The sequence below is a fragment of the Herpailurus yagouaroundi genome, unplaced genomic scaffold (assembly GCF_014898765.1).
Source record: "Herpailurus yagouaroundi ecotype Mexico unplaced genomic scaffold, PumYag 203, whole genome shotgun sequence".
NCBI classification, from domain to species: Eukaryota; Metazoa; Chordata; class Mammalia; order Carnivora; family Felidae; genus Herpailurus; species Herpailurus yagouaroundi.
Genome location: NW_024412434.1, coordinates 26,572,707 through 26,599,754, shown reverse-complemented (window position 1 = coordinate 26,599,754; position 27,048 = coordinate 26,572,707). Strand labels below are relative to the sequence as shown.

At 41.5% G+C, this 27,048-nt stretch overlaps 1 non-coding gene across 1 annotated transcript; it reads right to left on the bottom strand.

The window, feature by feature from the left end:
* Positions 1-13,388: 13,388 nt before the first annotated feature.
* Positions 13,389-13,575, bottom strand: LOC121014951 (U2 spliceosomal RNA). Its single transcript, XR_005783533.1, has one exon. It is a non-coding gene; the product is annotated as a U2 spliceosomal RNA (small nuclear RNA).
* Between the last annotated feature and the right edge of the window lie 13,473 nt (positions 13,576-27,048).

Here is a 27,048-nt window from a genome sequence, read left to right as displayed (position 1 = left end):
TTTTTTTCTTTGGATAAATACCCAGAAATGAAATGAAATTGTTGGATCATATATTGTTCTATTTTGAATTTTTTGAGGAAACTCCAAACTGTTTTTCAAAGTGGCTGTACCAGTTTGCATTCCCACCAACAGTGCATGAGTGTTCTCTTTTCTGTTCATCTTTGCCAACGCTTAGTGTTTCCTGGTATGATACAGCCATTCTGACTGGTGAGAGTTGGTATATCATTGTGGTTTAGATTTGTATTTCCCTGATAATTAGTGGTGTCGAGCATCTTTCCATGTGTCTGTTGGCCATATTTATTCACTAACTTGAATTTTCATTTGAACTAGAAGGTCCCAATTTCTAATCTTAAATTGGAGAAACGAGAACAGGTTTCATGGGCTACGGCGTTGTTAATAGTTTATATTAACATATAATTATATGTATATAATATATATAAAAATATATAAACTATATAAATATAGTTTATATTTACATATTTGCAGTGTATTTTAATGTATATTATCTCATTTAACTTACCTGTATAACCAGTCCAGTTAGCTCACAGTCTAAATGTTCTAATCAATTACTGATGTTATTACTTAGAACTATAAAAATTTTTATAGAATGCTGTGGATGACAAGTGTGTATGCTCCTGGCATATTTAAATCATTATCATCATTAATCAATCAAGGAAATGACCACCTAAAACTAAAACATATGCTAAGCTGCTACAAAGGTCCCTGGCTTCACTTCATCAAAATTCATAAAAATTCCTTCTAAAATCCCATCCATCGCCAGTACCCTCTATCAGAACCTATAATACAACTCATTCGGCGAAGCACCCAAATCTTCCTCTTCACTGTGAATTACCGCTACTCAAGGAGAAAAAGCGCTCTATCTCTGGGCTCTAGGAGTCTTTCCGAAAGCTGAAGGATCAGGATATGTTGGAAAAAAACATTGTTATGGTAGAAAACAGTGATAATTTTGTAAAGATCAGTCAAGTTTTTCCTTAACATAATTTTTCCACTGGTGAATACATAATTCTTTTTGTTTAATATTTACTTATTTTTGAGAGAGACAAAGACAGAATGAGAGTGGATTAGGGGCAGAGAGAGAGGGAGACCCAGAATCCAAAGCAAGCTCCAGGCTCTGAGCTGTCAGCACAGAGCCCGACATGGGGCTTGGACTCACAGCCGTGAGATCATGACCTGAGCTGAAGTCAGACGCTCAACTGACTAAGCCACCCAGGCGCCCCGGTGAATACATAATTCTATGCTCAATGCTCTCTCAAATATATAAGACAAAGTATGGCATATTCAAAGGATAGTTGATTGGGGACAGGGCATAGGTTATGATTTTCAATTTTATTATTGTGGCATAGTTTCTTTATTTTTAATAAATCTATTTTATGTTTGTGCTATTTTCCTCTGTATCCTATTGCCTATAGGAAATTTTCCTACACAGAACATCAGAGAATAAAAAAATGGAAATTATTGTATTACAAGTTTCAAAATGGAAATCTGGCCACAAAAGGAAAATAATTAGAAGAGTAGTTTTTCTTCTTTCAGAATGGTTAAAGATTTCCCAGGTAGGGAAGAAGGGGAGTCTGTCCAGAGGGCAAAGGATTGAGATAGATGCCTGGCTTTTCATATGGGCTTTTCTGCTCAGCCAAGTTCATGATGGGCAAAGGAGTAAATACTAGAATTCCATGTGTGTTAGTTAGGGTCCTCCAGAGAAACAGAATCAATAAGATAGAAAGATAGATATATAGATAGATAGATGAGAGTAGATTATGAGAATTGGTTCTCACATGACTACAGAGGCTGATATATGCCAATGGTATAATTCTCCAAGAACCAAGAGCTCTGGTGTCCCAGGACAGGAAAGACGGATACTCCACCTCAAGAAAAGAGAAAGTGAATTTGCCCCTCCTCTGCCTTTTTTGTTCTATTTGGGCCCTCGGTGGACGGGATGACGATGTCCACCCACATTGGCAAGGACAGATCTTCCTTCCTTAGTTCACCACTTCAAACGCTCATGTCTTCTGGAAACCCTCACAGAAATGCCCAGAAACAATGTTTTACCAGCAGTTTGGGCGTCCTTAAGCCCAGTCAACTTGACACAAAAATTAACTGTCATGCCATGATAAGTTTGAGGACCCGAAAGCAGAAAGGATCTTTGTAACCTTTTTGGATGAGGACCAGGAGACCAGGAGGACCCCAGAATGAAACAGAACTGTGTTTAGTGTGTTTTACGTAGAGTGGTCTGAATTCTCATGGGCCCCCAGGATGGGATCAGAGATTAGGAGAATCATACCCTCAAGCCTGACAATAGCACTCGAGGTAGAAACAAATTTTGTATGGCCTCAGTACATATCCCATAGACCCTAAGCAGCTGGGAGTTTAAATTAAGTGGCCTAGGGCCCCCAGTAGTCTCAGAGTCAGCATGAGGAGGAGAGAATTCTCTACTCCAAGGCAATGTGGGTGCCTGCTTGAATATCTAAATATCCCAGAAATTCTTGTTAGAGATTTGGGTGTGGATTTTTTGTGGTCCAGTCTACTTCATTCATGGAGAGTTGTGTCTTTTGATCAAGATCTCCTGGGGCCATTCACCTGTTTGTTATATTTAATGCAGGAGTAAATGCCAAAGAGCCCCTCCCTCTCTTCTTCCTTCCTACGGAACCTCAATTTTGTTCAAGTCTCAGGTCACCATATATATCAGGGAAGGCAGGATCCCTACCCAGTCCCAGGAGGTAAGTCAGTTTCAGTAGGCTTAGATAGGGTTCTCAAACTGTGGTCCCCACAGCCGGCAGCAGCATTTCACGCCAATTCTTAAGCCTCATCTCAGACTTACTGAGCCACCCAAGATGTGAAGCCCAACAATTCCCTATTACTTGGGCAGAAAGAGAGCACAACGAAAGCACCTTGGAGGTTAACACCTTTCTGGGGAGAAAATAGTCTGCGAACTGTCTTCCTGTATCACGGGAGTCAAACGAGGTGCCCCATTACACTGAAGCAGGGCAGACGGGGAAGGACCACCCACTAATAGGAAGAGAAACGCCTCCCCCTCCCCCGCAGGAGGCAGATGGATGAGTGAGACACGAATGGTGGCAAGTGGCCTGGGGCCGGGGGTCGGGGTCGGGGGGGGGGGGTGGGGGTGAACACTCAGAAGTGCTGGACTCCCCTGAGGTCTGTGACAGCACAGCACCCCTTATAAAACAATGAGGCGTAGGATTTGGCTGGCATCTGGGGGTATGTAAGCCTGTCAGCTGTCACAAAAGGGAACAGTTTTGCATCGGTTAACTAAAGAATCATCTGATTTTCTAGGCAGTGCACGGGCATTCGTACATCCAGCCGGTGGTGTGCTCGTGTTTCCTGCTCTGGGTGGAGAGCACAGCGGGGCCCGCCTTCCAAATAGTCGCAACAAAGAGCCCTGACAAGCGGAGGGTTTGACCCACAGTTGTTCGTTACACAGGCCAGTCAAGGGTCAGTTAGGGGCTTAGTTTGCGAGCACGTCATCCCTTTCCCCAACTTCAGTCCATCCTTGGATAAACTTAAGAGTTGATCCAAAGTGCCCGGAAGAGATTTAGAGCTCCGGAACCACCCTTAAAGGACCATATAGCCATGAGAGAACTGGCAGATGACCTCAAATAAAGGTCTCGTTTCCCTCCCCTAATACTTGCGTCGTCTGTTTTGTGGCAGTATTGTGGGTTGCCATGGTTTCAATAGTTAGTGAAATACGCAACTTTAAAAATACTTTATACATCGGTTGTAACGATATTTTCCTTATACCATTTCTTTAAAATGTCTTTTTAATGTTTATTTTTGAGAGAGAGAGAGAGAGAGTGTGAGCAGGGGAGGGGCAGAGAGAGAGGGAGACACAGAATCTGAAGCAGGCTCCAGGCTCCGAGCTCTCAGCACAGAGCCTGATGCAGGGCTCGAACTCACGAACCATGAGATCATGACCTGAGCCTAAGTCGGCCACTTAACCAACCAGCCATCCAGGCTCCCCTTCTCTCTCTCTCTCTCTCTCTCTCTCTCTCAGAAGGCTCCTTCCCAGCACAGAGCCCAAAGTGGGGCTTGAACCCAAGACCCTGAGATCAACCCCTGAGCTGAGATCAAGAGTCGGATGTCCAACGGACTGAGCCACCCAGGTACCCCCCGTATATCACTTCTTAAGGCAGATCCCTTTATAAGATATGCATGTTCAAGGAATATTGTGTAATATTTCATTTCACTTTGCTATTGAACTTCACTTTCAGATATATTCTTTGTAATTGCCATGGATGAATATCCTTTTACATATAAACGCAGTAGTAGCCTTTTGGGACAGTATCGTGGATTCCCATTGTTTCAATAGTTAGTGTGCTATGAAATACACGACTTTGAAAATATTTGATATGATAAATGAATTGGTAAACGGTTGGTAATGAGTAAGTTTTTCCAAAGCTCATACTACGCCTGGTAATCTTGGTTGGTGGGGAGCAGAAGGGAAGAGGGGGAAAAGAAAACTGGTTAGTTTATTTACTGTGGTGACGGAAAAGAAACGTGTCAAGTTGATTGACGTTCTGTAAATTCAACAAACTAATTGAATTTATCACTGTTAACAAGAAGTCTGACATACTAAGAAACCTGACAATATGAAGTTGACTGATTTTTTCCATGATGGTAAATCTAAAAGATGCTTGTATACCAAGTGCAAATGTCAAGGGAAAGTTAAACTGGCCTCTTTTGTTCAGTGTCAAATTCCATTCCATATGACTTCATGGTGATTTCAGAGTAAGTGACCTTGAGCGAAGTCAACCAGATAATATTAGAGAAATCCAAGTAATATGAATATCAGAACACCTGAACGAAAATAACAAGTTCCAGCTTCCGCTGCTCAGGAATAAGAGTAACACGGGAGGCATTTGGACATTTTCTAAGCAATTTCAGAAGACACACAATGACTTATATTTTTTAGTATTCCAAATATCTTATATTAATTTAGGTCTAGATATGAATGTTTAGATCCTATAGTGGTATGAATCATGAGGGTTGGCCCCAATGTTGTCAAATCAAAACTTCATAAAGTATTTCTTCAACTTCTCGTGGGTGCTATGCACAGTAAGGGTCACAAATGGTATAGTCATCATCCTTACTTCCCCAGATTATGTAAATTAGGTGTGTGTGTGTGTGTGTGTGTGGGTGTGTGTGTGTCCAAAGGGGTATAACTCTAATGTAGGGAAGACCAAATGGTATTCTCAGAGCATCAACTGGTTGGTGGAAGGAGTGGCAGTTATGAGTTCTATATTATTTCACATGATGACGACGAGAGTGGCGTTGGTCTAAGTAAAGTAGCTGTGTTTTTGTTTTGAGACTTGCAATGATGCCCCAGGGACTCTTCCAAGTACTGTATGTACAAACTCATTTACTCCTCACAAAAAGCCCTCTTGACACACAAGACAGAGAGAGTTTTAGTAACTCATCACAGAGATAATAACTCAAGCCCATCCTCTGGTTCATATCTACTCAGACTGGATTCTTTTTTAAGTTGCATGAAAATTCCTCAAACCTGTAAAACATTTTTTTAAATTTAAAAGTCAGCTGTATATCCAGGCATTTTTTTTTGGTGGGTAGATAAGGAAAACCATTCATACATTCCTTATGGTAGGCTTAGCACGAGCAGTATTCTGTCATATGGTGAAAAATTTTGAAATTAATTGAAAATATTCATGATCCGTAGACTATTTTAAATACCCTGTACAGAATATCCCAGATTATTTGTAGCGTCTTTTAGGAATAATAATAATCACAATAATAAGATTATGGACATTACCCTTCTCCCATGCTTTTTCTTCCAACATTGCTAATGTTCCTGTAATTTCTGCACTATGGAAATACAAATAAATCCACCGTTGATTTCCAGTGGGGTTTCTCTCCCCCATCCCAGAGCAAGAGACTAATTTTGACTCTGGCTCCTTTATCTGACCCCAGTGATAAAGTAAACAGTGGAAAAAGTTTTTAAATATAATGAAATCCTGTTCCAGTGCAAGAGAGCTTATGCGCTTTCAGAAGAAAAGCAGGCTCTTTAACTCTAAAGTTTGTATTGCAAAGGAACAATTTTACAGTAGCATCATATTGAATAACAGCCAATAAGCCTAATTGAATTACAGTCATTATGGGTTGAAAGAGGAACAGTGAGTAACTTGTTTTACCAAATGCTATGCAATTTACTCCGTGTCTATTTAGACTTGATGTATAGACCGAGGTCAATTACTAGGATTCTTTACTGGCTCACAGCCTCCTCCTTGAGGAAAGGGTGTACTCCGGAAACTGGGGGGGGGGGGGGGCTGGTTCTGGTGAAGCAACTCTTGAACCAGTCGCTGGTAGTAACATATGTTACTACTAAATAGTTATCTTCACCAACTGCCATCCAACTGACGCATGAAACAAGGTGGATGTTTACTATGAGCATTTCTCTCTGTAGAGGTAGATTTCAAGTCGCGTTCCTTTATTTTGAGAGATACACATTAAGTGAAATGGGAAGAATGAACAAGACCACTGGGTACACACCCGCCTTTCTCTCCAAAGTTAAAAGAAATCACTGGGGCGCCTGGGGGGCTCAGTCAGTGAAGCGTCTGATTTTGGCTTGATTTTGGCTCAGGTTATGATCTCACGGTTCGTGGGTTCAGGCCCCGCATTGGGCTCTGCACTGACAGCATGGAGCCTGCTGGGGATCCTCTCTCCCCCCCCCCTCTGCTCCTCCCCTGCTGACTCTCTCTCTCTCTTAAAATAAATGAATAAACATTCAAAAAAATCATTTATGGAACCTAGCAAAGTAGTATGCTCCAAAAGAGGACCAAGTCAGAGAATTTTACAAGACTGCAAATGAAATGTACCAAAGAAAAAAATTCAAAAGTAACAGCTCTGAAGCATTGTTACACATCACTTTATACATTCTGTTAAAGGATACCCATAATGGAAATATCCAAATAGCTGATCCACATGCAAAAACGTCTGTTTTTTTTTTTTAATTTTCTACAGTAAACCAGCTATCTGATTGATTTTTTTTATTTATTTACTTGTTTATTTGCATCTTTCCAGATTCTGTTGGCATCCAACAGACAGTTTGCCCAGATCAGCACAGCCTGCCTTCAGGGTACAGAGCTGCCCCCCCGGAAGCTCATTGTAAGTCGATGGGCACTCAGCCCCGAGAACACACTGTCCCAGGGAAGCGATGTGGTCCGTGGGAGGCAGCTCTCCAGTGTGGCCCACGGCAGTTTAGAATGTGATGTGCTCAGCGAGAAAATGGAAATTCGGTCATGTCGAGTTTCACGATACTCACTAATTTTGATCCGGCTTTAGCCGTGAATTCCTCTGGCCCCAGGTTCTAGATTCCTTGGAGTCCTTGCTAAGCATCTGCCTGCACCGCGTGGAATCATCTGAACCTTGGCTGAAAGGAGCCACAGACTCGATTAGGGGAACAGCTCTTTGGAAGCTGGAGAAGCTGAAGAAAGGACGAGGACTAAAGGCACCAGCTGAGGCTCTGCCAAGGTCACCGCTCAGGGCTGCAGTCTGAGGAGGAGGGGAAATAGGCACACCCCACATGCCTTTATGAAAACACCCTCTCGTATTGTGAACCCCCCCTGTCATATTGTGAACCCAGAAGAAACGGGAACATAAGCTCTCCTGTACAAAATCATGACTATAGAAAGCCTCGTGTTGCCCCATTCTCTGCCATCTGTCATGCCTTATCATCCCACGGCTAGGATCACTGTGGCCTCTCTGACTGTGGGCCCAGGCCGATCGGAAATGGTTGTTCCCTTCCCACAAGAACGCAGGAGAATAAAACAAACAACAATGCGTCTTCGTTCTAAAATGTGACATCTTATTCATCGGGGATTATTTGCATTCATTTATGTTTTTTAATATATTGCATTTAAATATTGCTAATCTTGATGACTATTTTGGGCATCCTTTTAAGTCATGGGCCTCAGCGGAGTTCTGGGCTCATCTTGTCCTAATCCCAGCCCTGCCACAATTTATGTGGGGGTAGGGCCCAAGTCAGAGACAGTCTACATCCGGAAATGTTCTGAGATCTTGGGTATCAATCTCATTAAAAAAAATAATAAGGAGGAGGACTGGGGTGCCTCGGTGGCTCTGTCGGTTGAGCGTCTGACTCTTGATTTCGGCTCAGGTCATGATCCCAGGGTCGTGGGATCAAGCCCCATGTTGGGCTCTGTGCTGAGCGTGGAGTCTGCTTAAGATTCTGTCTGTCTCTGTCTCCCTCTGTCCTTCTCCCCTGCTTGCTCTCGGTCTCTTAAAAAAAATGCTAATAAGGAGGAGGAAGAAGAAGAGGGAGGGAAAGAGGAGGGAGAGAAGGAGAGGAAGGGGGAACTTTTCAAAGAGTTGTAGTACTTTAAAATTCACTGGAATCAAGTGGAGGTTTTAGTTAAGCAATTCAGTGATGTAACCAAATCCCCCCAAGATGGTTGGCAGGGCAGGATTTAAATCGGTGCTTCTGAGGTGTCTTTAATGTAATTCATTTCTAAAACAAAATTATGCTCTGAGGAAAGGTAGCACATGTACAAAGTAGAATTAGACATGACCGAAAGCCTTGGCTATGCCTTTTGACTGTGACCTGGAAATGTCAGTCCCCACAGCATGAGCTGTTTAAAACTCATGATGAGAAATCAGAACAAGTAGATAGTTGCCACATCCAATTGTGCCCTTGCAGAATTAAGCCATAGGGACAAAAAAGAAATGAAGTTGTTGTTTTTTTTTTTTAATGTTATGTTTCTCATAATCAGCAAAAGGTACTTCCTAAGTTTTGATTGCACAATGCGAGACTCGGCGTTATAACAAATAAGTTGTGTCCGGCCTCTCCTGGTGAATACAGAGACAGGCACCCATCTGATCCAACAGAACATCTTAGTGGTTGGGTTAAAAGCACACAACTAACCCAAAGCCTAATGCCTGTGGCGCGAAAGATACAAAAATAGTATACACGACCTACATGTAGTGACTGCAAGTCTTATGTTGTTTGGAAGGAGTCCAATTTCCAAATTTTATGTTCCACTGTCTCCAGGGTTGGCCCAGTCAGACCACTTGGACACATCAATATGCCCACGTAATGTCATACTGGCAACGCGAGCATTACCTCTGTGCCTATTCGGAGGCATTCTAGGAAGGATGCTTTGCTTCCCGAAGTATCTTCCCAATTCTCCATCTGTCAAAAGTCAAAGTGGCAATACTTCCATCTCAGAACTCCTGGGAGGATCTAATTTATACCTAACCGTGGAAGATCACCCGTGCCCACCAACTATCTTTTTCTAGAAGCCAAATGCTTCCAGACTAAGATCAGGAACCAACTTGGTCCTGGAGGGAAATGAAGTACCAAGGTAACTGAACATGGAAAAAATAACGCTCAACTCTGTGTCATCAAAATCCCTGACGTTGGAACTGAGCTGAAAAGCTGAACAGTCCTCAAAGAGGGCCTGTCCTCTAAAGGTCACTTCGTACGTGGCCAAGTTAGAAAATGGATGAGAAGGAAGCCCCCGAGGGTGGCTGGGGTGCAGCAAGGGACAGAACTGAGATGTATTCAGCTCTCACAGGGCAGGACTGCCACCATCAGCATTTCAGAAGTGCCACGGGATCATGGCTGCTTCCTGTCTTCTGGTCTTCCCCCTTCTGAATGGGAATGTCCCTCGAGGTTATCCTGTCATCATCGCACTGTAGCTTTTTGGGTGTGAGTATGTGGGGAAAATGTGTCCATTTTACTTCATGCATCTCCGGATCACAAAGAGTCGTATCTAATTTTGATGAAGACACCACTGAGCACCATCTAGACTTTGAGTCATGTGCAGGGACCGGCCAGGAGTTGGGATTATCTATTGTGGGGAGACGGGTGTGTTTTCTGTGTAGGAAGAGGAGAGCAAAGGGTAAGGAAAGAAGCCAAGATCGTTTTTTGCTCAGCCAAAGAGCCACATTTCATCACTTCCCTGGTAATTGGGTTGAGGCACCTGACTTGTCCTGGCCAACGGACTGGCAAAGGAAGAAATGACTCTAAGGCAAGAAAGAGCCGGCGTGACTCCTCCATTTCTCTCTTTCTCCGTCACTGACCTTGGATGCTCCATGGTCCAGATCATGCAGCTACAAGGTGCGTGCCTTTACATGAGTGACAAACAACCCTCTGAAATTCTTTAACAAGGGGCACATTCTTTCATTTGAAGAGTAGAGATAAGATTTAGAAGACAAATACACCTATGAGAGGGAATGCAAATTTTTCTATCAGAAACAAAGTCAGATTATTTCTTGATATCAGGTTTTGTTCCTGAAAGGACAGTAGGTGTTTTTAAATGAGGAGAAAAAAGAGGAAACACCAGAGAAGAAAAACAAAAGAGACGTTATATGTATTGATGGGGAATTAGGACACATATTGCCTGTTTAACGTAGCTTTGGACTGGCTCCGAATGTGGGGGTGAGAGGGGAAAAAAATGTCCTAACTGGACTTTTTATAATTGGAAAGGAGAAGGGCTATCGGGTCATATACACAAATGTCCTACATCTGAATGGGGCTGTTTTAAAAGGACGAGCTCAAATAGCTTTGTAAACTGTGCACCATAGTGAAGATCCCAACATTTGCTTGACTAATCCTATCATGCCGGATGCAATACACAGAGGAAGCTTCTAACATTTTGTAGAAAAAAATAAAAAAGATAAACATTACTCCAAAATTAAAATAATTCAGGTGTAGGTAGGAAAGCAAAACATGGCCTCATTTAGAGAATAGTGTTTAAGTTTCACAGGTCTATAAAAACAAACCTGGCAAATGTCTAACTTCTGAATCACTTAGGAGACGGGCAGTTATTTTAGTATTATGCATAATGAAAGTTTAGTTGTATAAAATTGGATATAGTGAAGTGTTAAGATATTTCACCAGGATTAAGCTAATCCTTCTCTAACACAAGGAAAAATAGTTGCCAATAAACTCTCTATTTTTAACAGCCACTTGAGAGAGACAAGATGAGACTTATAAAAATCCCTTTCAAGAACTTTCCAGTACAATAACAGTTTACACCCAACACATACATAAATACATTTCAGAAACTTTGCCTTTGCCAAGTTACAAAGTCTGACTTGTCAGACTTACATCATGTTTTTAAAAGCGTGTTTGAAACGAAGCTTGTCATACATCAGACTTCAGTGAATCTAGAAAGGATTGTCCTTTTTTTAGAAACGTAATGGGCTTCGTTCCCTTTGAGTTTTTCAAAGAATTATTTTAGGATCAAAATTCTACACGTGGAAGGAGAAACAATGGATTCCGTTGCGTTTTATTTTTTGTTGTTGGAACACACTGTTTTCACTTGTTTCCCGTGTAAACGGGCCTTCCCCCAGCCTTTATAATGTTGGTATCAGAACACAGAGATAAATGCACTATCAAAAAAACGCTTTGAATCTGAGCCCTTCAATATGGACTTTTATATTCTGGTGTCGAGCCCCTGGGTCAAGAACGGGCATGGCCATAGCAGAAGATTCTGATCCTGGATTTCAAGATTTGCTTGTGGGAAAGAACATTTAAGTGAATGATGAGGGTCAATGGTGATGGCACAGGAGCAGAGACTGGGCCACTCTGTAAAGCCGGCCTGATAGCAAGGATCAATTTGAAAATAAAAGATCTAACTAAAAACAGGTTAGAATTGTATTCTCTGCATGTATGCTCTGCTGACATGTTATGTGATTTAGAAAGATGGGCTCTGGGATCAGAATGCGTGGGATCACATGCCTGCCCATCAATTCAGAATGTTATGATCTTGGGGCGCCTGGGGGGCTCGGTCGGTTAGGTGTCCCACTTCAGCTCAGACCATGATCTCGTGATTCGTGAGTTTGAGCCCTGCATCAGGCTCTGTGTTGACAGCTCAGAGCCTGGAGCCTGCTTCAGATTCTGTGCCTTCCTCCCTGCCCCTCCCCCACCTCAAACATAAGTAAACATTAAAAAAAAAATTAGAATAGTATGATCTTCGGGTATGTGTCCAAACCTCCCCGATCCCATTTCTTACTACTATTTTTTACAATCTCCTAAACATTTTCTTTATAGAGCTTATCACTACTTGTGATTATGTTCTAGCTTATTCAATCATTGCTTATCATTCCTATCACAGTGAAAGCAAATGAGTGTGAGTCCTGTCCGTTTCGCTCGCCATCATTTTATCCGACTCCTGTTCAGTGTCAGCATTTTGTGGGCACTCAGTAGAAGCTGGTTAAACGAATGAGTGAATGAATGAATGAGATTTTCTGATATACCCATCTTTGCAGTAGAGATGTACTTGACATCAGGGTGATCTTACTAGGTATGGCCTTGGGCTGACCAAGTGAGCTTTCTAAAATATAGTCTTTCCTGAAATTAAATCCTAACTTTTCTTTGCCTAAAGCTTCGTCCTGTTTGCATGGACATTGCTAAGCTTTGCTTCTGGGATTCCTTTTCCTCTGGTTCAGGAGCCGAGCCCTTGTGTCTACACATTCTCCTCATGAGTGTACTCAGAGATGCAATCCTTTTACTATCTAGTCGTGCTGGCTTGGAATTCCTTTTATCTTTTTAAGATGACCTTGAGTACTTTAATTGGATTCATTAAGTTTTAATTTTAAAGTTTCTCAAATGCCAGTTTCTATTACATAAGAGGGAGAAATAGGTGTTTCAACATATCTCCTGCATGCAAAAAAATATTAGTGCATCTGTCTTTATTAGATCATAGATCTATTTGTAGCAATAAATAGGATACTTGAGTCTAATGGCAGAAAGAATGTGTACTGTTGTACTAGGGCTTTATGAATGATGAGGAATTAAAGGGAGGTTTATTTCAGAAAAAGATACAATTTTATGTATGGGTCATATTTCTGATAAGAGAAATGACAAATGTCTAGATACTATAATCCTATACTAGATGCTATAATAACTAAAAGAAGTCTAAATTGAGACTGGTTGAAGTCTCTTAAACTAGCAGCAAAGGGATGGCCTGACCAATAGACTTGTTTCTTCCTCTGTCATCTGCTTTCCAACGTCTATCTTCTAATTCTTCCTGGGGGGGGGGGGGGCCAAGAGGGTGACACAGGGGAGAGATGGAGACACCAGGAGAGAGGGGGAGGCCGGGACTTGCCTGTAGCAGATGCGATGTGGTGAGACTGAGTCTGGTGGCCACAAACACACAGGTCAGCTGACATGTGACGGTGGACACGCGTGGTCCCACGCAGAAGGTAGGCCTTAGGTGCTCATGGGCACACTAGAGCTTGGCTACTTGGCTTCCTGCCCGGCCTCTGCTGCAGGACCGCGAGGAAACCAGTGGGCCTCCTCCTCTGGGCATGGCTCCACGGAATGGCTTCAAAAGCCACAAGCAGCATGCCATTTGCAGGGATACTCGTGCCCTTGGGGGTGGTACACACCTTTCCTGGAAGTAACACCAGGTCCATGCGTAGAACGACTGGAGCAAGCCCCTGTTCTGTCTCCCTGCTCCAAAATCCGTTTAATACATTGTCCTCAGATAGAGGATGAATCAGATATTAAACTGATAAGAACAGAGATTACACTTGATCTTGGGCAAAAGGCGGGGAAGCGAGTATCTCCCAATTCTTAATCCCGAACTCAATCGTGTCCGTCTTAGATCGCCAACTCTGTGAAGTACACATGTAGAAGCATGTTTCACTATCTCAAGACCTCCTCTGGATGATAGATACTTCTGTGTACTCAACTTCTTAACCTTTACGGGGAAGCGTCTTTGGCAAATGAGATGATCGGAACTCCCTGAATTCTGGTTTATCCTTGCAAGATATTTGTAACAGATGTGGTTTAAGACTCTTTCACAATGCCTGAGTTAGCCAAAGCTATGGTCACCCAAAGTTGTTAGGGATCGGGTTTGTAAAACAAATCAGTTGAAATTGCACAATGATTCTCCAGTGTGGAAGATCTGTGGACTTTGTATGGAAATTCTCTGTAGTAGACAAAGATTTTTTCAATTTCATTACAAAAGAAGATATCGGGGGAGTCTTCACTTCAATAGGCTCAAAGTGCTTCTTAAAAAATGGTATTAGTAAGTGCAACTTTGAGTTTCGGACCTTCAAGTGTGGAATTTTGTTTTTGTTTATAGTCAAGCTCCAGTTGGATTAACTTTTCTTGCCGATAACTATATATTCTGGATAAAACATAAAGAAATAACTATGTGAGGGCAATGGAAGGAAACCCAAAGCAGGCAGATCCAGGAGGCAGGTTGACACAGGGAGAAGGGAACTGCGTGGTGTGAGTTTCCTTTTCTTATGGTTTTGAGACCCTTGGCAGTCTCCAGTCTACATCATGCTCCGCTGTTACAGTTCAGTGGAAAGCCCACAGATGTCCTGGCTTGAGGAATGAGTTGAGAGACTTCAGCAACCAGAGCTGCTGGAAAATGAGAAGGTAAAGGAGAGAGCCAGGTTTCTGTGTATGACCTTGTATTTTGTTATCATGATTACTCGATGACTCTTGCACAGCCGGTCACCATGAAAATCTGTGGGGAAAATGTGCTACAGCAAAATAGAGCTAAAGATTATAAATCAGTACAATTCAAGGTACACACTGAGGATTGTCCAATGGCTAAAATATATAGCACTTCATGTGCTGAGAGAAATTCACTCCTCTTCTCAAAATACAAAGGACGTATATACACTAAAGATTTTAGGAACAGACTTCTGATTCTCTAACTATAATCTTTTTCCATCTGGTAGAGCAATGTGGAAACACCCATTTTTTTTTAGGGGATGGTCTTGCCAATTTATTGACTGGTAAACTGTTGTTGCATAAGACTTGAAGAAGGAGCTATTTCTTTAAATAATCCATCACTCTTCTCTTTGTATTTCTAATATCAACACGCTGATGATCCTGGTTGAGAAACTTTGAATTTCTATCGTGCTTTCTCTCATGGGTCTTGAATTTTTCCCCCACTGACTGACTTGTCCAAAGAATTTATCAGATGGCACCCACCTCTCTAATGGAACTGCTACTCTGCTTCCTAATTTGATTGAATTACATCTCTTTCAAAGCTTCTCTGTTTCTCACATCACTTGGGGATTTATGCCTCTGGTTAATATACAAGCCAGCCACCCTCCTCCATTAGGTGGCTGGCACCCACATGGAGTGTTGTCCAGGTTGAGTACATAATAGATACTTAACAATTGTTAAATGAATGAATGAACAGATGCATGATTAAATTTCCTACAAAAAAAAAAAAAAGCAGGTCATGTTAAAGAGCTGGAAAGGAAGTTATTTTGCTGGTCAGAATTTTCTCTGCTCCATGTAAGCACCAGATTTATCTTTAAGACGGTCTATCAGAAGATACTTGGAGGATTCTTTTCCTCCTTTTCTTTGGAATACTGTATCTTCGGTCTTTGGGGAGACAAGGAGACTCCAGTCCTCCCATCTTGCTGAGGGAGAGACAACAGGCTGAAGGCACACAGATTGGAGCTTCACTTTTGGTTCTGCTGCTTATCCCTGGGACCTTCTGCAAATGTCTGACCCTTGCAGAGCCTGTCTCCTAGGTCTGTGAAGAGAACGGATTGCTCTGGGGACTAAAAGAGACAAAAAAATGGAACACTTCTAGTCAAATAATACGTGGGACACAGTAATCACTGCAACAGCCTTATCGAGGTTTCCTATGGGTTAGGCACTCAATACACATGATTTCAGAGAACGCCCACAGATGGTAGGTACTATCTTTAAATTCACTCTACAGAGAAAAACAAAGACTTAAAGAGCGGTTATTTGCCAGCCAGATTTCTGTAATTGGACTGCAAAGTCTCGGCCCATCACTATTTTTCCGTGCCACCTTCCGTGCCACAGTTCTTCGGTATCTTATTTATGAAACAGTTGAGCGTCACTGATTCTTGGTTTAAAAGAGGACCGTAATCAGTTTCACAGCATTTGGGAGACTGGGGATTGGGAAGTGTCTGAAGTCGTCATTAACCAAAAGTTTGTCAAGATCTCTCAGGGATGACATAGCCTTCAGGAAGTCGACAAGAACTGTATGTTCCCGATACGCAAATCAGAGGATTGCTTTGTTTTTCCCCAAAGTACTGTTTTTGTAAACTGCCTGGTAACTCCATACATAACCTAAGAATTTATGCCTGTGTGCATCATAAAGATGTTTAGAATATGCTTCAATCAATAAAGGTAAAATGTTCCTTGGAATTAACTACATTCAGAACATGACTTGTTTTTAAGATCCCATCAGAAACCAAAACCAAAACCAAAACCAAAACCAAAACAAACAAACAACACACACACACACACCCCAACAAAACAAAACAAACAAAAAAAGGCCGCCAAATAACAGCGTTAACTCTATGCCACTGTCAACACGGAAACCTTAGGGGTTAGGTCAGTCATGTAATATTTGAGATCCTGGCTCCGGGACGTCTAGTTTTAGCTGATAGACTGGATGCCCCAATAAAGGGCTGCCCTCCCTCTTCACCTCCGCTTGGGAAATGCATATAAAAAAGGATATCCTGAAAAGTGACATTTTTTAGAGGCATTACCATTCACTGGCTTTAAGGATTGCCTGATAGAAGACAAACTCATGCCCTTTAACTCCACCTCCATGCTCGAAGGCTGGATCCATCCATTTTCTCTTTCCATAAAGATGTCTTAGCTGTCTCTTGAACTAATTTATGTTTCTGTTCTTCTTTGGCAATTTGCTTTCCGGCTTTAACATCCCAAACACACAAAAAGAGCATTTCTGGAAATTCTTCACTATCCTTATTTTGTTATTGTCTCTTAAAGTTTGCATCACATAGCTAAATATTTCGTACTTCTTTATCAAACGAGCCAACGCCTTTTTAATTTTGAATGTGCCACGGTGGGAGCATTTTTGGTCATCGGTAAAAGCTCAGTCAGATTGCGTGTTAGTGCTTTTCATGTGTTAGATGTGGAAATTGAAAATATTGAGATTAGGAAGAGAGGCTTTTGTAGCCTTAGTCTTCTAAAAATAAATACTATGAATTAAAAATCATTAAGAGCTCGAGACTATGGTATTGTTTTCAAATATAGAAGGAAGTTCTAGACTGGTTTCTCAGTGGTGGGTTTATATTTTAATTATATTTATGAGTACCTTCTCCTGACCCCTGTTTATTAAATGTACAGTATTATTTATCTACTTCTATACAGGCTCAATTAAGCCAGGCAGGTAAAATATGTTATTAAAAAATTTCTGAATTTTAGTCTTGCAATTTGCATCTGACATGTTGAAAATGTGAGTAATTTAAGCAGTGTTTCTTAATTCGAGTTTTTACCTCTGTAGCATGATTTCATTGTAGTATGGATAAGCCTTAATAGGTTGTTAAGAAGAGAGCAAATAGACATTGTGGAACTATCGCAAATAGTAGAAGGAATATACCCTGAGCTTCCTCTCTAAGGTATTTTATTTTATTTGGCTACAGAAGAATTATTTCAGATGTTGTTAGATTTAAAATATTTACCTCCATATCTCAAGGCTAAAAACTGTGATGTATCTGGCAGTCCTTGTGAGTAAAGGGGTAGTTCTTTCTTTTTAAAAAAAATGTTTATTTATCTTGAGAGAAAGAGAGGGAGAGAAAGAGAGAGAGGGGGCAGGGGAGGGGCAGAGAGAGAGGGGGAGAGAGAGAATCCCAAGCAGGCTGCACTGTCAGCACAGAGCCCAATGTGGGGCTCAAACTTATAAACCGTGAGATCATGAGCTGAGCTGAAATCAAAGAGCGGGATGCTTAACCGACTGAGCCACCCAGGGCCATCCAAAAAGGGTATTTCTTTATCTCTTCCCTCAGTCTGACTGAAATTGGGAGGAAAGCCAGACTTCCAAGTATGAAAGACTACAAAGCAATATCATGGATCAGGTTTTATAGAACAGTGGCCACCCAATTTGGAATAGCTAGGATTTGGAAAGCTGGATGGGCCACTCTTTGGGTAGGCCTAACCCTAACCCTAACCCTAACCCCCATTTCTTGGATCCACCTTTTTTCCTACTTGTCTTACTCAATAACTTAGGAGCCGTGCATCTTTGGCTGCAGTTGACGGTCCAGTGATGGACCTCTGACGTTAGCTGGGCCAGTCTGAGTCTTTCCTTCGGGTTTTCCCAGCTGGTGCTGATGAAAAGAATCCATTCTTTGCTAGTAGTAGCTGCTAAATGGTGTACAATTCACAGGTTGTTAGTGGCTGTAGTGGACAGACTTTATAGTGGCCCCACCCGCCCTGGTCCTGGTGTTCATGTGCTCATACGATCCTCTACCATTGAGTGTGAGAAGGATCTGTGACTCGCTGCTAACACATGGAGTAAGGTAAAGATGATGGATGCCACTCTCGAGATTACACTAACGATATGAGTGCATCTTGGGCTGCCTAGCATGCTAGAAGTTGGCTACTCGCAAGGGTACTGATTTAGGTAGGTATATTAGAATCTTTCCCTAGTTTCAGGGAAAACGTGATGTTTCCATGTCAAGTTCAGGCTAAGTTTAAAAGTAACCATATAAAAATCATTGGCTCTACCCTTTTGACTTAATGTTGTTTCATCTTAGGAGTTTGGGTCATTGAAGTGGAGGACTCATGGGAAGCCCCTCGTCTCTTTTCTTTCTTTTTTTTCAGATCTGTTTTCCAAAATTTTAGTCTGACTACAGTTCACCTCAACTGTCAAAATGCTTATGTCCTTGCCATCAGTAAATAGCAACAGTTCTCTGGTTAAAAAATTCCTAAATGTCTTTCCCAGTCTCCTCATACACAGAGGATAACAGAAATATTGTGAAACGCAAAGTCATCATATTAACGTAAACTGAGAGTTTTGTTCGACTCTACGAAATTACTTAATAATATTATAGGCTTGTAGTTAATTTTATGGTTGTTATTCCTTTCATTCCTGGACATAATGGCATTGCGCAGCTGGCCCTTTGTTGTCTCCCTTCTGCCCAAAATGCTAGAAGTTGGCTTCTCACAGTGATATTGGTTCAGTTGTCCTAATATCAAAGTTATTCTAGAAAGACAAATCTTAATGGAAAACAAAGAAACAAATCGATGAAATCTCATCCTGACTTGTATTGCATAGAGCACATCAGTAAGGTAGGCATAAAACTGGGAACAATGGAGTATGGAAGTCTTCTCAAGTGCATTCTGCATTTGGTTGCACCTTCTGTTGGGAGGTGGTCTTTTTTTTTTTAATTTTTAAAATGTTTTTACTTATTTTTGAAAGAGAGAGAGAGAACACATGTAGGGGACAGGCAGAGAGAGAGAGGGAGACAGAATCTGAAGCAGGCTCCAGGCTCTGAGCTGTCAGCACAGAGCCCAATGTGGGGCTTGAACTCACGAACCATGAGATCATGGCCTGAGCCGTAGTCGGACGCTTAACAGACTGAGCCACCCAGGCGCCCCTGGGAGGTTTGGTCTTAAACACAATGAGAAAGACATGAATTGTTAAAGATCATCATCATGTATTGATTTAAGTATTCATTTGAAGACCATCTATTAATATTAAACACAGATATATGAAGCACTTGCTTAATAAATACTATTGGATGATAAACAAATGGGAGTCTGGAAATCTGTAGAAGAATTAAAATTCATGATGCACAGAGATGTTTCTATGTGGAGCCTTTTCCTTTTTTAGTCAAGAAATCCCTCCCTCCTGTGCGGTGTCACACAAGTCCTTATCATGCAACAGATCAGCAAGATCAGTAGATGCTTTGATTCATAATAACATCTGTATTGTTCCTATCAGATCATTGCAGACAAGTTTTATTCTCATGTTATAGATGCAGAGCTAAATATAACACCACAGAAAGAGTTACTCAGGACAGCTCTCCCATTACGTTTCCTGGGCACCACATATATCTTAGTAGGCGCTCTCAGAACAAAAGTTTCTGTGAGCAAATAAGCATGGCCAATGCCCTTCATGGAATTTCATTAATAAACATTAGCATGTGAGAAGCTCTGATACATAAAATCAGGCAAGCAAAGGACAGGGAATGGAGACAGGGTGAAAAATAAACCTGCTTACGGATTAAACGATCAAACTTAATGGGACCTAGGTAGACTTCTTCCCAGCACACTGCCTGCTATTCCCTGGCCGCTGCCGGCAACCTTGCCCTCCCCACCCCATCTCCAAAGCTTTTCTCTGGACAGCAACAGGAGACCGCAGACCTAGGGTCATTCATTAACAAAACAAATGTCTACTGGGCTCATGCTCTGTGCCAGTCACTGTGGTAGGTACCAGACGTTTGGCGTTTGGCCTTGAGCTGGAACAATGCTCCCACCCGCGCCCCCCATGAGAAGAGATTAGTAGAGAAATAAACAAGCAGTTGCAATGAAATACGATACAAATGACAATCAGAGAAAAGCAAAGGATGTTAATGGAGGCCATCAGTGGGGCGTAACATAAGATGATTGGAGAGGGGGCATGGAAGGCTTCTTGGAGGAAGAATTAAGGAAGAGGATTTAACGTAAAACCTGAGTGCTGGGTTTCTGTCACCAAAGAGCAATTTCATTGTAGGACAGAAGGCCTAGAGGGGGATTCTTTCAGCGTGGCTGGAGCTGTTGGATAAGCCTAAGGCAGAGCCATGAAGAATCTATTATTTTCTTTTAATGAATCAAGTTATTGTTATATTTTTTAATTTTTGAAATGTTTACCAATTTTTTGAGATCCAGAGACCGTGCGTGTGTATGCATGGGGGAGGGGCATAGGGAGAGGGAGACACAGAATCCAAAACGGGCTCCAGGCTCTGAGCGGTCAGGACAGAGACTGACATAGGGCTCGAACTCACGGAGTGTGAGAGATCATGACCTGAGCCAAAGTCGGAGGCCCAACCGACTCAGCCACCCGGGCGCCCTAAGTTATTGTTATTTGTAATGGTTCCATCTTATCTTAGAATTTTTTATAAAACTTTTATTTAATCTCGCTTCACTTAAGTGAACTGATAGGTTCCTGCATTATGAAATATCAAAGCCAGAGATGCCCACATTTCTATCTGACTTTTGCTAGACTTGAGAGTATTATATGATTGTTCATTTAGCAGCAGTCTCCAAATAAGAAAATATTGCAACACATGCTTGAGTTTTTTTTCAATTAAATTTTAAATGAATGCAGAAATCTGGGCGCTTACTCCCTTTAAATGGTTTAAATTTTAACAATACATTTTGCATTGTGCAATAAAGAACCAGCTGTAAATGCAATGAATATTTGTTTATGATGTCTTGGTGGTAATTGGGTTTAGCAAGGCATGCAAAGAGCAGTTTTCTTCAAATGACTTATTGGAAATGTAAACGGGGGACAGGTCTCCTTTCTACAGGCAAGCTTCCTTTCTTCAATCCTAGCCGTGGTATTATGAATAAATTGCAGTTCAGATTTAATACCGAGCATAAAAGACCCTTGTCCCAGATGCATGGACATAACTTATAATTACTATACTATGTAAAGTATGCTATTACTATTTGACTTACATTTGCTATAATTACTGGGTATTATTCTTCAAGTAGCTAGGAATAAATGATCATTAACAGATGATGTCCTGTGTAATTCTGATATATGATAACCAGCAGAAATTTATTCTTCCCTCTGGAGGTAAAATGCTTAGCTTATAATAACAATTTAAGAATGGGGTGGGGGGAGGTTAGAACCTGCTTCCTGAAAATGTTTTGCTGCTTCTAGAAAATTCTGCTAGTTTATTTTCCTTTACCATGGGTGTTTTGTTTTGTTTTGTTTTGTTTTGTTTTGTTTTTAGCCAGTCTGTGTTTCTCTAGTTAAGAATCATGATCCATCAGAACCTACTTTGCCCCAGCTGTGGTTCAATGTTTTTTATTGCTGTAGGAAGACAGTCACAGGATGACTGTCTTTAAGGTTGGAGATTTCATCCAGGACAACTTTTTTTTTCCAGTGACTGAGTTTTCACCTTCAAATCCCAGAGGTCATACAAAGGTAATGTTTTCCTTAAAACATACCTATTAAAGTGACCTAAGCCTTAACACAAACAAAATCTTTTAGAATGCAGACATCCGAAAAATCCAGGGTTTCAATCCTGACTCCCATGTTTGAATATGAAAAGGGGACAAGGCATAATGAAATTCCTTTTGAAGCAAGACTTCTCACCCTCATTGGAATGAGTAACCTGACGTAATCATGCCTGCCCCCACACATCCTTCGCGTAGATTTTCTTCTTTTAATGGAAAAAGAAATCATTTGTCAACTATAAACACAAACTCTTACCAATTATCGTGTCCTTCCATATATGTGATGTATTCCAAGAGTGTTGACTATTAGGTCATTAAAAAGGAAAAAAAAATCCCAACCTTCCATGGCCTAAACTTTCCGCAACCATATTATCACAGTGGCATCGTTTCTGACAATCTGACTTAGTTATGAAAGTTTGTGAGTGCATGTTGTCTTAAGATATGATTAAAACAGATAAGGAAGGGGGGTAGAAACGAATGTTATAAAATGCTTACTTTGTGTTGAGTGTCTTTACAGAAATATCTTCACTATTAGTCACTTTGTTTTTCAGAAGAAATTTTAGGAAGCCGGCAACCTTAGTCTTATTTCTTATGTGACTTGTGGTCTCCTGAACTTTGCAAGGTTCTTGCAATCCACCTTGTAAATTCGCTGAAAGGCTGTTTGTCTCTCAAGATGGAACTGCCCAGACATGATGGACGTGGAACCATAAAACCTGGATGGGCTGATTCACTTCAGGCTCTCTGAGAGGTACAACTGGCAGATCCAGTTTCTGGATAGGAGACCAACTGAGCGAGAAATGGAATTAACTGAATCTTACCATCAAAAATAATTCCGTTGTACTTCTATGGTAAAGGCATTTATTCCACAAACAGGAGCTGTACCTCTGAAGACGCTTGGGAGACACTTGGGAGAGACCTCCAGTGTAAGGAAATATCACAATTAGTTATTCTGATGCCATTTGAAGGAAGGGCAACAAATTATGTGGGTGAGATTGTCTTAATTCCTGTTCTTTCTTTTTCCTTCCTCTTTTTTTGTTTAAGTGAAGTGTAATTAACAGACAGTGTTAGGTTAATTTCAGGCGTGCAATATAACGATTCAACAATTCCATACATTATTCAGTACTCATCTCTGTTCTTTTATTTAAAAAAAATTTTTTTTGGTCAGAAAACATTGCACATTTTTTAGAAAACATAGACATATAAATAAGAAAATAAAAATTAAATGTAATGCTGCCACCAGGAATAACTACGCTCATTTAGCTATCACTATAAATAGGCATTTAGAATTGGAATACTATCATACGTATTTTGAAAACTGGGGATCATAATGCAAGCAGGACCGACTGAAAAACCTACTTGGCCTGAATCTCTCTTAGATTTTTATTCCCAGCGGAATTAGAGAAGCCTAAAATTTGACCTGGCAAGCTACTTAGCCCCAGGGGGAAAGATTTGTTTGTTTGTTTGTTTGTTTGTGATGCATTACTGGGAATATCTCTTGGTGCTCTTAAATATACTTAAAAACATGATTTTTCATGGCTGCTTAGGGTTTAGTCCTATGGACATGATACGGTTTATTTAAACACCCCCCTGTTATCGGACATGTAGTTTGGAACCAGCTGGTGGTGGTGGTGGTCTTGTAAGTAATGCTTCAGGAAAGACTCTTTGAAAGTCCGAGAGCAACTTCCTGGTGCGGTTTGCTGCTATGTCATAGGGTCCAAGACATTTCCTGGAAAGCCAGCACACAGGGATGCTCAATTAATATACATGTTTTGAATGAGTTCATTTTTTTTCCTGAATCTCTTCTTTTGTCTTGGGTAAAGATTTCTAGAAATGGAACTCCAGGCTCAAAGTTAATACACTTCGATGAGATTCCACACGGGGAACTGCATTTCACCTCGCCATTTGCATCCATAGAAAGCATGACTTCTTGCTACTGAAGCTGTTGATTAAATGGAAGCGTACACATTGTATAATGTCAACATGACCTCAAGGTCCTCTGTACGACCCTGGAAACCCTCCTGATCTTCCAATCCCACCTGCCAGACCAAACCAATTCCATTTCTTCTCCCCTTTTAAAGATGTCCTTCACTAGGTTTTAAAATTTTCTCCTCTTGAATTGCTCAAAACTCTTAGTAATAATAGTAATGCTATATTTCCCTTCAATATATTATTTAGTTGTGCTATTCTGTGTGTGTGTGTGTGTGTGTGTGTGTGTGTGTGTGTTGGGGGAAGTTTTGGCCAGCATTTTGGGTAGCAATGTCTTATTTCTTCCACAAGACTGCAGAGTCACAGAAGATGGAAACTGCATGGATGGAGAACACACATGCTAAGGCTCTAACACCTGATGACTCGGATTCTGTGTGACTGACTTAGCTCCCGGTCTCCTCAATTGTCAATGGGATTAATGATATTTCTCTCTCACAGATATTATAAGGATTAAATGGGAAAATGTATGTATGCGCTTGACACACAGCTGGGCATATATGAGGTGCTCAACACATTTTGGTTCTGTTATCATCTTGTGCTTGCCTGGAAGTGTGCAGACATCATTTTGGAGAATATTGCGCCACTCAGTGAACTGGAAATATGATGTGTGGTATCAGCAAGTGGTGTCCTGTAAGGATCAAAGAAACAAGTGGGACGAGAGTGATACAACGTCTCGGGGTACTCACGTTCTTACCTCCAAGATGTGCAGTACCACCAATGACACTCTATGCTTCTTTCAAGTGCCTCAGTAGCAATCTTTAGTGAGAAAAATGAAAACAAGCAAACAAACAGCAACCAGGATAGTGTTTTCTGTTAAGTTCTGGAAGCGTCTCTGGATGTACACCTCCAATCAGAGCGCCTGCCTGGACACAAACCTGGATGGAGACTTGTAAACACTCCCTCACTGGGGGGGGGGGGGGGGCCCCCCGCGCGGGGGGGGAGACATCTTGTTGGAAATTCACCTGGCTTTCTTTTTAAAACCATTGGTAAGAGCATATTTACTCACTTAGAATTCCGGTGATATTCATTGCTTAAACCTGTTCGCCAAGATCCCATTTGATGAAGCATTTGGAAAAGATTGATTAGACACGAGAAGCCTATTTTCTTGGCATTTGTTGTCAAAGTGTACTACCACTCAAGAAACACTTTTTAAAAAGCTCATTTAGCCTGGATCCCTGTCTGACTTTTATTCCCACCCGAGTTACAGAAACCCAAGACATTACCTGGAAAGCCATGTACTCTTATAGAGAAAGAGCTATAATTCCAGTCTTGTTGATTTATCAGCAATATTCGGGAGGTGGGAGGGTTGTTTTTTTTTTTTTTTGCCAAAATAAAGCAAGTGGTGGTTTGGAAGTCTTTGAAAATTGTATTTTAATCACAAAAAAGTAATTTTCAGAAAAGGCTACAAAAAGCTTTGGCATCAAAAATGATAGGAAACAAGGGACAGAAAAACAAGGACAGCATCTCAAGGGTAAGTTGTTAAAATTTAAGATCCATGTGATGAAAAAGATTCAGAGGTCAAACCTTGGATTTTACATTTTTATGTTTTGCTTTACAGCAAGAACAAAAACCTGACCTAGAAAAAGCTTCCACGGGCTTGAGTTTTCCTAGTAGTTTCAAGTAGTTATTTTCCAGTGGAAAATTCGTGAATGGGCAGAAGGGGTAGACATGTGTCCAATTTTCAATGTGATGGAGCATCTAAGAGGGGCACCTGGGTGGCTCAGTCGGTTGAGCGTCCGACTTCAGCTCAGGTCATGATCTCATGGCTCGTGAGTTCGAGCCCCACGTCAGGCTCTGTGCTGACAGCATGGAGGGTGCTTGGGATTCTCTCTCTGTCCCTCTCTCTTTGCCACTCCCTTGCTCATGCTCTCTCAAAAATGAATAAACATTAAAAAAAAATAAAAAAAACCTCTAAGACTCACAGATTGGGAGATTTAGGGAGTGGCTGACCACCTGCTGGAAGAAAGCCCAATGGGTCTCTGAGATGCAGCCTTAGGGGGGGTGTCACCTCTCCAGCAATACCCTTACTTCCTCCATTCCTCTTGCTTTTCTTTCTTTTTTCTTCTTCTGTGAAAGGTAGCATCGTAAAGGCAAACCCCAGTTTGTCAGGGACAGAGTGGCCATGTGTTGGGAACAACGTTTACCTGAGAGAAGAGAAAGCCAAATGGCAGGAAAAATTTAAGCTTGCTGTTTTATGTTTGTTTGTTTGTTTGTTTGTTTGTTTTAAATTTTTTTTTTAATTTTTTTTTTCAACGTTTATTTATTTTTGGGACAGAGAGAGACAGAGCATGAACGGGGGAGGGGCAGAGAGAGAGGGAGACACAGAATCGGAAACAGGCTCCAGGCTCTGAGCCATCAGCCCAGAGCCCGACGCGGGGCTCGAACTCACAGACCGCGAGATCGTGACCTGGCTGAAGTCGGACGCTCAACCGACTGCGCCACCCAGGCGCCCCTGTTTGTTTGTTTTTACAGACAGACCGGTTGTTGTTGACGAAGGCTGTTTTCCTGAAGGAGAAATCTTTATAGAAAAATAAAACACCAATGTGACACGACAGTTAAACCAGTTTTGAAATTGTTGCTACACTGTCAGGTAGAAAAGGAAACTGGTCTGGGAGGTGGAGCTAAGACCAGTAGGGAGAAGACTCCCAATGACACACATGTATGCCGAACTTACCAGAGACTTTTCACACTTGTGGGCCTGGTTCTCAAGGCCCTTGGGAAACAGCAGTGGTGACAGGCACGCGTCACTACCCTTGGCTCTGGAGTTAGTGTCATTCCATAAGCATGCAGAAAACATTACCTAGAACATACTGCATGGTCTTACTGAGCTCGCAGGCAGCCCCTCTCTTTCAGTTTATGACCAAGTTTAAAGTTCTAGATACTAGAATGTTGAGAGCGGCCGTGGCAAGTATTGTGGGTCCAGACTCTGCCACCATGTAGTGACAATACAGCGGAAGGACACTGAAGTTCCCTTGGTGCTTCTTAGAAGAACCGGAGTGTAGTGATTCTGCTCTTCAGCTATTCTTTCGGAGGATAAAGTTCAGGCTGAATGAGGCAAGTATAAGGATACCAAAAAACAACTCACACAGAACTCATCTGAACTCTCTGAAAACTTGTTT